The 13,439-nt window shown below is 37.4% G+C and overlaps 1 protein-coding gene across 11 annotated transcripts in view; it reads left to right on the top strand.

The window, feature by feature from the left end:
- Positions 1-13,439, top strand: part of LOC311441429 (uncharacterized protein) — a 312,197-nt gene that overhangs the window by 23,008 nt on the left and 275,750 nt on the right. Inside the window, exon 9 of one of the 11 annotated variants that reach the window (XR_014695960.1) lies at positions 1,816-2,077. The exons of the other annotated variants lie outside the window; for them this stretch is intronic. The gene's annotated coding sequence lies outside the window, so the exon portion shown is untranslated. Of the gene's footprint in view, positions 1-1,815; positions 2,078-13,439 lie in introns of those variants that run through there. 11 annotated transcript variants of the gene reach the window in all.

The following is a 13,439-nucleotide window of genomic DNA, read 5'->3' as shown; positions in this document are numbered from 1 at the left end:
AAAGTGTTTCAGGAAAGAGTAAATTTCTTAATATTAATTGTTTCCCAACTCCATGCTAGGAAGGAATAAGTAAGAACTTGATAAGTGGAGGAGGTGGAAGGGCCATAGATTCGTAGGCAGAGCAGGTGATAACGTAACTGGTAGAGATTACAGACTAATTATGGGAAACTAGCTATTGACTGCCAGGTATGCAAGATGCACAGCAGGATAGAGCAAAGGGCTAGTTGTTGGGGACAAAGCAAACAAGAACTTTTAGGTGCTCTCTAAAGCACTGGGTGAACATAGCTCCAAGTAGTAGTTTGTCCAAGATAAGTTGTGTGTGAGAGGGAAAGACAAAATAATAGCAAAAGAATGTTTTTACAAATGATTTTTCTTTTCAAATGTGACTTCAAGCTTTTGCATTACATCTGAATGTTTCCTAACACTGTGTGCCTTGCTAATAATCAGCAAATCCATGAATATGAATGAATAAGAATTCAACTTTGTGGTATTAGTGAAATATTACTGAAAAAAAAAAATAATAGTTATTTTCTGCTGTATAAAGGTCAGGTTTCATTCCAACTGAAGCTGCCTTTTGAACAAATCCTTGGTATTAGCCACTGCTTTAGATAGTATGAGGATTGGTGGAACACTGTTATTCTCAAGTACAGGCACTGAAGAGTAATTCAGTCATTACATATTTTAATACAAATTACAGCTTCCTGATGAGCAACTATAAATATGCCTCTGCTGCCGTGTGTGTAACAGGCAGATGAGTGTCGTGCTCTTGCTGAGAAGCCCCATAATTGAGAACCAGATGCTCGTAAGTTCTAGCACAGATTCTGGTCTTCACTTCATGTGCGTGCTTGAATGATTGCCTACATCAGTGATACGTAATTAATTGGTTAGGTACTGGGAATGTGCAGAAGATATAAAAGCACTACAGAAAGTATTTAAAGAGGTGTGTTATTACTCTACTTCCTTCTCATAAGATCCAGGCAGTGTGAGCTTTTGAAATGTACCTACATAAATATATGTTTCACAAAAAAGGGGTGTTAATATTTAGATGTCTGTTCTATTCTCTTATCAAGTGAAGTGTGAATACAGTTGTTACAGCTTTCAATATTATACAGTAATGAAATCTTTTACTTATTTGATAGGTGGGTAATGTTGATGCGTTTAAAGCCTTAGCTATTGGCTAGGGTTTTATGCTGGTCTCAGCTGTTAGTGTGGGTATGCTGAGGGGGGTATTTCCATTTATATCATTATAATCTTTATTACCAACATGAATGCTACTGGCTTTAGATGAAGATGGCATTGTAACAAAATGAAAATATCACTTCCCTAGTAGCAGAAAGCAAAGTAAACCAATCATATTTGTGATGTTTAAATGAATGACTCTGTAAGCTGGGAGAAGGACAAATACAATCATATGCACTTTACCACTGGGTGTTACAACAACTGAGGTATGTTCTAAGTCTGAGAACAAGTGTAGGTGTCTCATATACCTTAAAAGATAAGGTTACGTTCCTAACAGCTCTGTAACAGCCCTGTTTCTCACATTTCTAGCAGTTGTCAAAGCATTTAGTGAAACATGAATACTGTAATTATGGTATATTTTTAGGAAACGGGAATTAATTTTAGTATTATAACACTAATATTCTTTGGTAAGCTATTAATAATTTGACTGCTTTCTGTTTAAAATACAGCTCTTTAAAACAAGATATATAAGGAAATGAATGTGGTTTACATCATTCTTTGGGCAAACAGACCACAGACATTTTCCAAAGCATGTACAGTGCAGGGACATCTGGTGGCTGAATATCCTATATCTAGGTAAATAACCCAATGGATAATGTACCTGTCCAACAACTGGATAACAGCTAAGCAACTTCCTGTCCAGCAGATGACTGGGACTTAGTTATCCAGTGTAACATCTGGTGTGAATTTTAGAAGAGAGCTCCATCTCACATGCTTAGGCTCAGCTATGTGGGTAGCAAGCTCCACAGTGTGCATTGGGATCTTGCTAAAGGTTTTGGAGACAGAGTAAGTTGATAGAGAAGTCTTACTATCTCTCTGGGTCCATTGTAACACAAACAGAAACACACTGCCTGGGAATGGCTTCCCCTGAAATATGGTGATCAGGATATCAAATTGCAGCTGCTAAAAGCATTCTTGCCTCAAAGAGAACATTAGCTGCAGGTGTTGCCCATATCCCAGGATTGTAATGTTCGTGGTGCAGGTGTGAGTGAAGTGCAGCCTTTCTGTTCCAGTGCAGTAGAGTTTTTGTGATGTTTCTCTGCTTCCCTAGTGGTATTTCCATTATGGATGGGTAACTATGATTGCTTGGTTTCAATCTCTGAAGTTTAAGTACTGAAATTTCTTGTTCCTCTGGGATATGCATTGTAGAACTAGTAAGAAACCTAAGATTTCATCTTGGAACGTGAGGTAATGGGACAGAGGAGGGGAGGGGTGCAACATGATGGCATGGAGGTACCAAGAGTAAAGACTTCTCTCTTCATAGCATTTGAGAATCTTATGTTACACGCCTCACTTCTCTGGAAGAAAATTGCTGTGAAAAAAGTTGTTATAATATGTCAAATCTGTGTTATACCAGGAAAGTGATTCTTATTATATTATTCTTGATACCAATTATGTTTCTCTTTACATTTAAAATATTCTGAACCTGGACCTTCAACACTAATAAAAGGATCTTTATTTGTACAGTAAAACCTGCTGTTTTTAGAAAACATAGGTGTCGTCTCCCTATTTATAAAGGCACAGGAGCAGCACTGCAATTTTGGATACTAGCTTTTTATTGCTTCATGCTATTTTAGCTTAGAATAAAGTTGCATTTCTTAGAAAATAGGCATTGACTGGAATACCTCAGTACAAAGCTTTCGGTTCCAATTTGGGAGTTAACATCACTATTTTCTCTTTCTTTTCTTGAGAATATCTTAAACCAATGCTTTTAATCATTGTGAAATGACAGTGTGTCTCAGAAAACTTTCGTTGCTTTTCTGACCACTAGTTTCTTTGTGAAGAATAGAGTTAAGACTCTAACTTTGTGAGGAGGTTGCAACACGTGGGATCTTTGTGCCCGTTGATGGCCTTTCTGTTGATTATTGTATGTGTAAACATAATGAAATGCTGTACAATAAGATGTTAAGAGATTCCAGAAATCAACCCATCATGCTAAAATCTTACTCACACAACTTTGTGCAGCTTGAAACTAGTTGAAGAAAATAGATGGCCTATTCTTCCTTTTCCTTTAGTCTTACAGAACATATGCTAAGACTATCAGTCTCTGTGTGTTTTGGATTTGGTTGCTTAAGTTTTTAGTTATTTATTTGGAAGGGGATTTTTAAGAATCATTTTCTGTTGTTACAAAACCTAAATTAAAAGTTTACAATGTTATCAAACTTTGTGTGCCTAATCCTTGCGTAGTATACAATTCAAATGTATTGAGAGTCTAAAACATGTGGATTTGGGGAAAAAAAAATGTTTATCATTCTCAGTTCTCTGCATCTCTGGTTTCTGTTCTTTGTACACAGTGCTCTTATGAGGTTTTGATTTTTTTTTTTCTCTGTTGAATCTTATCCAGAATGCTTAAACACGTTAATGACTCATAGAGTACAGACCTCTGCTTACAAACCAGTTCTATTTCTTGACTTGTTGAATTCCTAGCAGAGCATATCTTGATTCATTTGGTAATGAAATTTAGCTTATTTTCTGAATTAAGCCATTTTCATAACAATATATACACCACTGGGACTTCTTAAAAGTTACTGACGGATAATATCAGAACTCCTAGATTCTTTTGTCCCCAAGTTAAAACTTAATACTTCCTTGAATCTCTTAAGGTGTGAGAGGAAAAAACATTTTATATTTGATTACATTTTCTATTTGAGTGTTATTCTGAACTTATTTCTAACCTTATCCTCATCAGCTACTTATGATTTTTTTCTGCTTTTTGGGGCTTAATATGGTTCTCTTGGTCATTTTTTTTTTTTCTTTTTTGGGGGGGGGGGATAAATTCTTATGGTAGTAGTCCTATGTCAGTTTGTCTTCAGATTGTCTCTAAGAAAATATTTCTCTGTAAATGCATCCCTGCCTTAAAAGTACAAAATTAACTCTATTTCTAAATTAACCAATACCCTTTCTCAAATAACAAAAGAAAGCTGAAGTATATTAGTAATGTGATTGTAGTACAATTAAGCACAATTACCTTGTCTTAAACTGTAGGTAACCTCATGAGACTGCAGAGTTCTCTTGCAAGTTATTCTCAAGCAATTAGGAAAAAATTGAAGGGATGTTTGTAAAATGTTGTTCTTGTATGTCTTTGTATGCTTTTTTCATGTGGAGTCATGTGGAAATAGTAGGCTGAAAAAATGACTAGTTTTGTTTATCTTTGTTGTTGGTTGTGTTTGATTGTGGTTTTTTTAAATAGGATTTTTTTCCAGAGTTTCAGCTTCTCACAGTTGTGGTAGTTTGGCCTCTGTTGTGGACATGTCATCTTGATTATCTCTGTCAGGCTGTTAGCAAGTCAAGACTAACTTTTGAGTCTTGAGATAGGAGTCATCAAATCTGGTTATCAGGTTTCTTTGCATTTTATTTTATTTTTTTCCTGGTTAGATATATTCAACATTGATGGCAATCAATACATCCATCAAACTCCCACTTGGAAGTCAATTTACCAGAGAATTTGTACAAGTTATTTTAACAAATGGCAAAGAAGGAATTTAATAAAATATAAGCTGTAAAGCTCTGTTAAACTAGATGAGTGGAAACTAATGTGCAGCTGAAGTTAAAAAGTGCTAAATAACATATATATAAACTTAATACTTCAGTCATTCTGAACTATACAGAATATGGACCTGCTTAGGTTTCATGTTAGAATTTTGACTGTTTATTATTAGCAAGTAGAAATTCTAATGGCACATAAAGAGAAATATGCAGAGTTCAAATACAGTTTTAAAAGAGTAGCTGAGCTAAAAAATGTGAAAGAATCCCTTTGTGTAATGATGTGCCTCTTGAACTTATTGAGTGACTCTCCCCAACAGTACCCTTATCCGAGGGGTCAATAACTTTCCAACAGCCGTATGGCATACTGTATTTTTCTCTTAAATTAGAAAATGCAGGATCTGGTAAATGTTGCCTATTCCGCAACAAAAAGCTGATCAGTCACTGTGCAAGACAAGAAACCTCCAGTTCTGTAATATTCAAGGCCCAGTGGGAGCAAGAAGCCAGAGGTCTCCTGCCTCTGTCTGCTCTGCTGTTGGAAGTAGATGGCCCTTGCTCTACAGTAAAACAGGGATTACTAGATCATACAGGTCAGGCTCTGCTTTGGGACCTGTTTGCTGCTTTAGAAAACTGTCACAGCTGTGGTTAGTCATTAGTGCCAGGGCCTGCAACTGTAGGTGATGAGGGAATTATTTCTCAGGGCCTGAAATACCAATGCTGTATGAGATGATCATTATGAAGAGTTTTGTTAAAGAAGGAGTTCAAAGAGTTTGAGAAGCACTTTCATTGCATGAGCTGAACCATAATATACAGATACTGTGACTACTTAAACAGATTTCTTCTGTGGTACTATGTCCTGCTTTTTCTTATATTCCAAAAACTGTTTTGTTTAATTAACTGCTCATTTTCAGCTTAAAATCACTCTTTGACTCACTGACTCCATATGAGATCCTCCATCAAAAAAGATACTGTTTGCTGAAACAATAATAATTACTGTTTTAAAATTTGTAAGTCTAAGAGGGGATACCTTTCACTTGTGTTAGAGAAGTGTGCTCATTATTCTGCGCTATTCTTCTCATTAGTGCAGCTTTGAATGTCAACAGACCATTTCTTGTCAGTGGTAAGATTTCTTGGGAAGAAGGTATGGGGATCACTGACAAAAAGCTTCTATTTGGCATCATTCATACAGCAAAACCAATAATTTATATACTTACAGAATACGGTAGTTTCTTTAGTAGTTTCAGCTGGGGAGCTGAGCTCTGCCACAACCACTGTCTCACTCCCCCTCCTCAAAGGGAAAGGGGGAGAAAATATGATGGAAAAGGATCAAGGGTTGAGATAAGGACAGGGATATCACTTAACAATTATTGTTATGGGCAAAACAGACTCAGCATGGGGCACGTAGAGAAATTTATTACCTATTACTAACAAGCTAAAGAATTGAGAAACAAACAACAACAACAAAACTAAAAACACCTTTCCTCCCATCCAGTCTCTTCCACCTCCTCCCTCCCTGAGCAGCACAGGGGAACAGGGAATGGGAGTTGTGGTCAGTCCGTGATGCTTCATCTACACTGCTCGTTCATGGTCACTCTGCTCCTACTCCACTGTGGGATCCCTCCCACAGGATGCTATCCTTCACAAAATGATCCTATGCGGGCTTCCCACAGGCAGCAGCTTTTCATGAACTGCTCCCATATGGGTCCGTACTACGGGATCCATCCATCAAGAGCAAACTGCTCCAACATGGGTCCTCCACAGGTGGCAGCTCCCCCCAGACTCTCTGCTCCTCCATTGGCTCCTCTCCACGGGCTGCAGCTCTGGCCTGGGGCCTGCTCCTGTGGGGGCTCTCTATGGGCCGCAGCCTCCTCCAGGCCACATCCACCTGCTCCACCGGGGGCTCCTCCATGGGCTGCAGCATGGAGATCTGCTCCATGGGGGGCCCACGGGCTGCAGGGGGACAGCCTGCTCCACCAGGAGCCTCTCCACAGGCTGCAGGGGAACTGCTCCAGCGCTTGGAGCACCTCCTGCCTTGCTCCTGAGCTGATCTTGGGGGCTGGAGGTCTATTTCTCACTCATCACTCTCCAAGATGATGTTGCACAGCATTTTATTTTCTTTTCCCCCTTTCTTAAATCTGTTCTCGCAGAGGCACAAACAACATCACTTATTGGCTTAGCCCTGGCCAGTGGTGGGCCCCTTTGGAGATGGCTGAAACTGTCCCTTTTCTAACATGGGGCAGATTCTGGATTCTTCTCAGAGAGGCTACAGCTCTAGCCTCCCACTACCAAAACCTTGCCACATAAACTCAATATAGGTCCCCCCATTGCTGATACAGCTTTCGGAGTTGATGGGAGTTATAAATATTTGAAGAAATGCTAATAACTCTGGAAAATGTTATGAATAAAAGGGGTAGGGAACACTGGGCATGAGGAAAGTGGCTTTTGAAACACAATGAGAGAGAAATGTTTAATGGATATGAGGAAAGAAAGAGAGCTGTGAGGGAGAGGAGTCATAATTTCTGCTCGTCTTCTGATGCCAAGTGCTTAAATTCCTTTTGGGTAGCTTGAATCCCTGCACTTGAGCAAACCTGCTGATTTCTTTTTGTGAAAGGAAAGCAATCTGGATCTGGTATCCTGTCTAGTTATCCATTCGACTCCTCTAATGCCTTAGAGGAAGAAGAGCAGTTCACGTGTAGAGCAACTAAAATTGAATATGCTTGTGATGTAGATGCAATGATCTACCCAACATTTTTTTGAAGAATGTTCCAGAGGCCTGATCCAAAATCCAATAATTTTAAAAGAAGTCTTTAATGGACTCTGGATTATACCTTAAAAGAGTAGACCTACCTTTGTCTGTTGATTCCTTATTTCTCTCTCTTTCCTGATTTGGAAAACAATGATTTACGCTTGCCCCAGCCATTTCAAGTAGAAGTGAATAACTTTACAATAAAAACACCAGAGAGCACTGTAAAGATTTAGCTGAATTAAGAGGTGTTGTATTCATAAAGTTATTTTCAGTAGCTGGAGCCTGGGTGGTCATCCTTTGGTTTGTAAGTAGATAAATTTCTCCCTAGAGCCACCATGCTCTCATACTTGTAGAGGGAAGTCCGTGTGGTAAATAGAGGTATTTATTGGTTTTGCATTTAACTGCTATCTCTGTAGAGGGGCTTTTCTCTTTGGATTTTCTTTTTTTTTTTTTTATTTTTCCACAGTCAGGCTTGTCCAAACAGTTTTGGCTATGGCATCATGCTTCTAATCTGGTGTCTGTGTGTGTATAATATATATATTTTCACATATCATATGTATTTATTAAGAAGACTTTTTGTGGCTTTCATTGATTTAGAACTGCTTTCTTTTGATGAATAATAGCACGACAAGTACATCTGTATTTGCATTGTTTGTATGTTTGAATGGAAAGCTGTGGAAAATGGAAAGCTGTGGAAAAAAAATAATGATTCTTAGACTGTGAGATACTGTAAACATTTCTACTGTATATGACATCATTGAACAGGAGATTCAACCTCATCTCAAATATGAAAGTGTGATGTATTTTCAAAGCATGGACTTCTCAGTCGTTGTTTCAGATAGTATCCCTTTTCTGATGTTACACAATGTGTTGATTCTCCTCCCATTTCATGTGAGATCATTACTATACTGAACGGGATTGCACAGGAACCCTACCAAACTCCGATGGATCTGTATAAAGAACAGTACTACATGCTCAGTGTTTTTGTTGTTGTTTGTTTTTTAAGCAGTAGATATTGTAATCCTGAGGAGAAAAATGTAAAATGTAAGTGATCTTTTAGCATGATACAATGTGTGAAGGTCAGAAAGAATAATCATAATTGTTGTAGCAGAGTTCTGCAATACATGTATTCCTAGCAATTCCTACCTTCTTATTATGCTCTCCTTTCTTCAATATTGTGCTTTTTTTTTTTTTTTTTTTTTTTTTTGATTATATGATTGAAAGGAAACAAACAACAACAACAAAAGTGTTTTTGTTGCTAGTGGTAACAATGAGCCAGTGCTATTGACAAATAACAGTACCTCTCTGAGTGGAGTTTCATATTATTCCTAAAATATTTCTTAAGTAAACTTCAGTTCTCTCTTCTCCTGGAAGAATTTGCTTCTGGAGACACTAAGACACATGAGATTTGTTTGTGTTTGTTTTGTTTGCTTTCATAAAGCAGTTTGGAGTTGTAAACCCAAGTGTAATCAATGTTGCATGACTTTTCTTTGAATGGTATAATTACATTCAGATGCCAAGTGTGAAGTGCTTTGACAGTCTTGCAACAACTTTTATTCAAAGCTTTGAAGCAAAAGAAAGAAAGGAAGAAACAACTATTGTCTTTTGGTGAGAATAATAACATTTGAGACTCCATCATGCTTATCCGCTAAATGCTATGTGGAATGGTGTTTATATGCAATAGGATGTATACAGTGAGCTGTTTAAAATAGTAGCTTATGAGAACATTCCCTGATGTGTGCTGTTATACCTGGGGAGCTTGCCAGATACCATCAGTAAAATGGACTATAAAAGCAATCTGAAACCTACATTCTTAGTGGAATTTATCTGATAAATACCTTGCTAAATCCTAAGTGTTTCATTCATCTTTTTAAAGTGTGGTACACTGATCTGCTTATCTGTTTAGCCTCACTGGCAGCATCCTCTCTAGAGGTTAAAACATATAAGGCAAGATACATCCATTCACTTTAATAGAGTTATCTCAGGAAGAATGAGGTCTGCAGTTTCATTAATTAAACATGACCTTACTTTTGACGGTCTCATGGTGAAGATGTATGCATGGCTGTGTTAGTAAATTCCATTTCAAATACAGCTTCTCCAGTGTCAACTAAAATGTTACAAACAAAAGAGCCCATGTATCCAGAAAACGTATATTTTAATAAATATATGTAACCAATCCCTTTCACCAGCTTTTGCCATCTGTAATGTGCAATAGTGAAATAACAGATGTGTAATCTTTCAGTATTGTTATAGGGCTAGTAATTATTTTGCCATAGTTCTGCAGAGGATAGAAGTTGTTTGAGATGGAATTTCTGTTTAATCACACTATTATGTGATTTCAAATTTGATTTTCATCCCATTTCAGGAAAAAAAAAATTACAATCCTAAACTCTTCTCAAAGAATTCTGAGAAAATTTGGTTTTGCTAAATAGCCAAAATCAAAATATTATGTTTCTCTTTGAAGTGCAGAATAGATCCTACTGTTTTTCTTGAAGTATCCAAATATTCCATGCTGATAATTTCCTGATGGAAAGAAGCTACATTTATGTGAAGTAAATTACTGAATTTACATTCAGGAAAGTTTTCCTCACTCCCTCCCCTCCCCCAATATAATAAATAATCAAAACATAATCAAAAAGTTATGCCCTTGCTTCTTTCTTGTGGAAAATGGCCATCTTCCATTTCTGCAAAATTTCAGCTACCTTTGCCTTTCCTTTTATGTTTCTTTTCCATCTATAAGATATTTGATTTTTCTCACAAACTAAGTTAAGCAGACCTCTATCTTCAGAATGAATGAATGGGGAAAAAGCAGAAACTTCTGAAATGGAAACATAATAGAACAGAGGCACAGAGTATTTGGCTGTCCTTGAAAGAAAAAGAACAGAAACAGCAGCCGTGTGCTCCATGGATCTGAACAGCAGTGCAAATCTTCAGTTCTGCCTCTATCCTGTTTTAATTAATATGTTGAAGTTAGAAGTGGTAAGCTGAAGGCCTCCTTTTGCTCTGTTCAAGACTAGTAGTAATTAATAAAACACCCAGAACAAAATGAGTAACTGGATAACTTCCCTTTCTGCACAATCAAGTGAATGACTGACCCCTTAAAATATCAGAAACAGAAAGGTGTCATCCACAAATCAGTATAGTTTTGAGAGTTTGCTTTTACAGAATGAACAGAAGTGGATATGTTTTTTACTTTATTCAAGGTATCATTCAGATTTCTACCTTGGACAAAATAAAAAGAGCTTGATTTGAATGTAAGCACAAAATTATGAATGCTCTATAGGGAAGAAATCATTTATTTTAGCCCAGAACACAAACTTCTGCCATCCATTCCAAGAGCAAATGTTGGCAATAGCTCCATCATTAGATAGATGGATCAATGGACCCTCTCTATTCCTATCTATGGGGCCCTATAATCATGGGAACACTTAGGTTTAGTTGCTTTCTTCTCATTGTATGCTAGTAAAAACACACATGATACGTGGTATCTCGTTTGCATGGCACGAAGTATAATACTTAGATACTTTACCAAACACATGTTCTTTACTAGCAGTAAAGGAGAGTGACTTTTTTGTGATCACCTCTATGCCACAGTTACATCAACCTGAGTAGAAGGAAGTGGTTTCCAAGCAAAATTGCAGATATGCAGTCTGGCACTTCTGATGAATCTTTTATGAATGCAATTGCTTCTGGCTGATGAGCTAGACAGCTGGTTTGATGGGCTGTAATTTGGGATTTAGGCTCCAAATTTGAGGATTTGAATCTCTCTCACTCTACATGTGAGTGACCTATGTGTGGGATAAAGACTTTTTTTTTTTGGGGGGGTGGGCGGGGAGGGGTTTCTTACTTTGTCTGGGGAAAATGCTCCAGGGGATTTTATTTCCTTCTCATATAGAACATGAACACGGAAAATCTACCAGAACAGTGCAGGAGTGGCTCTTTCCTACTCAGTTACAATGCTGAGAACGAGCCCTTTCCTTTGGGACCATATGCTAGATCTGGATTCTGAATGACTATCTTCTGTACATATGTGAATCTCTAAAAGGGTCTGCCTATAAGTAGTGTTGAATATCTGAACTGAGTGAACTGAGATCAGTCATGCAGATCTAAGAGAAGTGTTTGGCCTTGAGCGTGAATTAGTCTCAAAGACAAAATTCATTGCAGCCTACTTGTTAATGAATTACGAAGTCTTTATTTTTAAACAGTATAAGTCTACCCAGCTTCCCACAAGGAACTCATTATACTTTGCACATGGAAGAAAATGGAGAAAATCAGTGGTACTTTGGAGGGTGGGGAGTCTGGTTCTAATACAGATTTAGTTATGTTACATGTGTGACATTGCACCAAAGGTGCTGATACATAGAACGTGCTTTGTAGTTAGCTGTAGGGTCTAATCAGCGATGGGATACATGTTTATAAAAATGAATATAATTGAAAGCTGTTACTCTAAGGTTTTGCTGATACACACTTATAGATTGTTAGAGAAAATAGCTATTGAAATGGCAAAGTATGTACAGTGTATGTCTGCTGCATCTGTGGCTGCAGGTTATACAATTCTCTGTTTCTCCATTTGGAGCTTCCTTTTACAGCTAGAGACTTGGGAAGTCCTTGAGAAAATTTTAAGACGTTTTTCTAATGAATTTCTTTTACGTCTCAAATATAAGTGTGTTTTTACAGGTTTTTCTTTCTTTTGGATTCTTAATGTGAACTGCAAAACAAGAGCCAGAGAATCTCTAGGCATTCGATTTTTGATGAAAATAGTCTGGAAAATTTTAATTTTGATGTGATGATATTTTATCACATAGTAGCAGTTATTTTAACGAGATTGAGGGCCATAGCCAGTGAGGCTTATACCCATAGCCATGAAGCTCATATTGCAGGTTCTCTGTATTATGGCATCCATGGGAAGAGGTGAGGAGAAGAATTCCCTTGAAGCTCAGTGTGGAGAATGTGCTCAGCTCAGTGAACAACTACATCTCTGAGGGGAGATGTAATCTATCTCATAGGATGTTAGGAAATAGATTCATGGAACTAGAAGAGAGACTGGGGTGTGTATGTAACTAGTACCTGTATGAGGCTAGCAGCAAAGCATTTGGTTATGGGGAAGGAGGGAATTCAGTTCACACATCTAAAATGAGCATGATTTTCACTTTAGCTTTGTAGCTGACCTTTAAGAGAAAGCAGAACATAAGTGGCTGCCCAATGAGTGATTCTGTGCCGGTTGATGTGGAATGTGAAGTGTTTTATGTAATTAAAAGCAGTGATGTAAAACATATGCCTACATACCTGTTTTCTCTGTTTCACTATTGTTCCATGGTGGATACTTTTTAATTTGATTGGAGACTTTTTCCCATATAGTATCATGTTTCCAGAGTTATCTTTTTTCCTTCCTTTTTATATTTTTTTATAAAGTGGGAAGTTTTTCTGTAAGACTTTTTGTTGTTGTTTTTGCTTCATTGTGTCTATTTAAAACTAAGTAATTTCTAAATGCGATGACACAGATGACTGAATATAGCAATAGATTTACCTGTGTATGTAAATCGAGTATGGTTACAAACACATTTTTTCCTATGAATAACTGCAATTCAGGTATGCTTTATAACTGTCTTGCCTGTTAGAAGGAAAACATTGCTACTCGTGGTGTAAAGTAAATTGCTCCATTGGTATGATAATGCAGATCTGCCTTCTGTCTATACTAGTTGAGGGTCTGACTACTTCTGTTTGCTCAAAGAATGAGAGCTAATTCTAGAAGTTTGTAGGAATTGATCAATCTCTCTCAAAAAGCAAGGGACTATGTTAACTTCTGACCATAAGGAGAGTCTAGAACATTAAAGATTCAACATACTATAGCAAGGAGGTTTTTATATGTTGAAGGTTTTATGGTGAATAATTGTGTATATTTCATTTTGACCATGAGTGTGGGTTGTTATGCAGACTTTGTGATGGTGCATTATTTAAGTCCAGCTGAAGC

Source organism: Aythya ferina, assembly GCF_964211825.1.
Source record: "Aythya ferina genome assembly, chromosome: 9".
Taxonomy (NCBI): domain Eukaryota; kingdom Metazoa; phylum Chordata; class Aves; order Anseriformes; family Anatidae; genus Aythya; species Aythya ferina.
The sequence above is the reverse complement of the archived record's forward strand: the minus strand, read 5'-3'. Positions and strand labels throughout refer to the sequence as shown.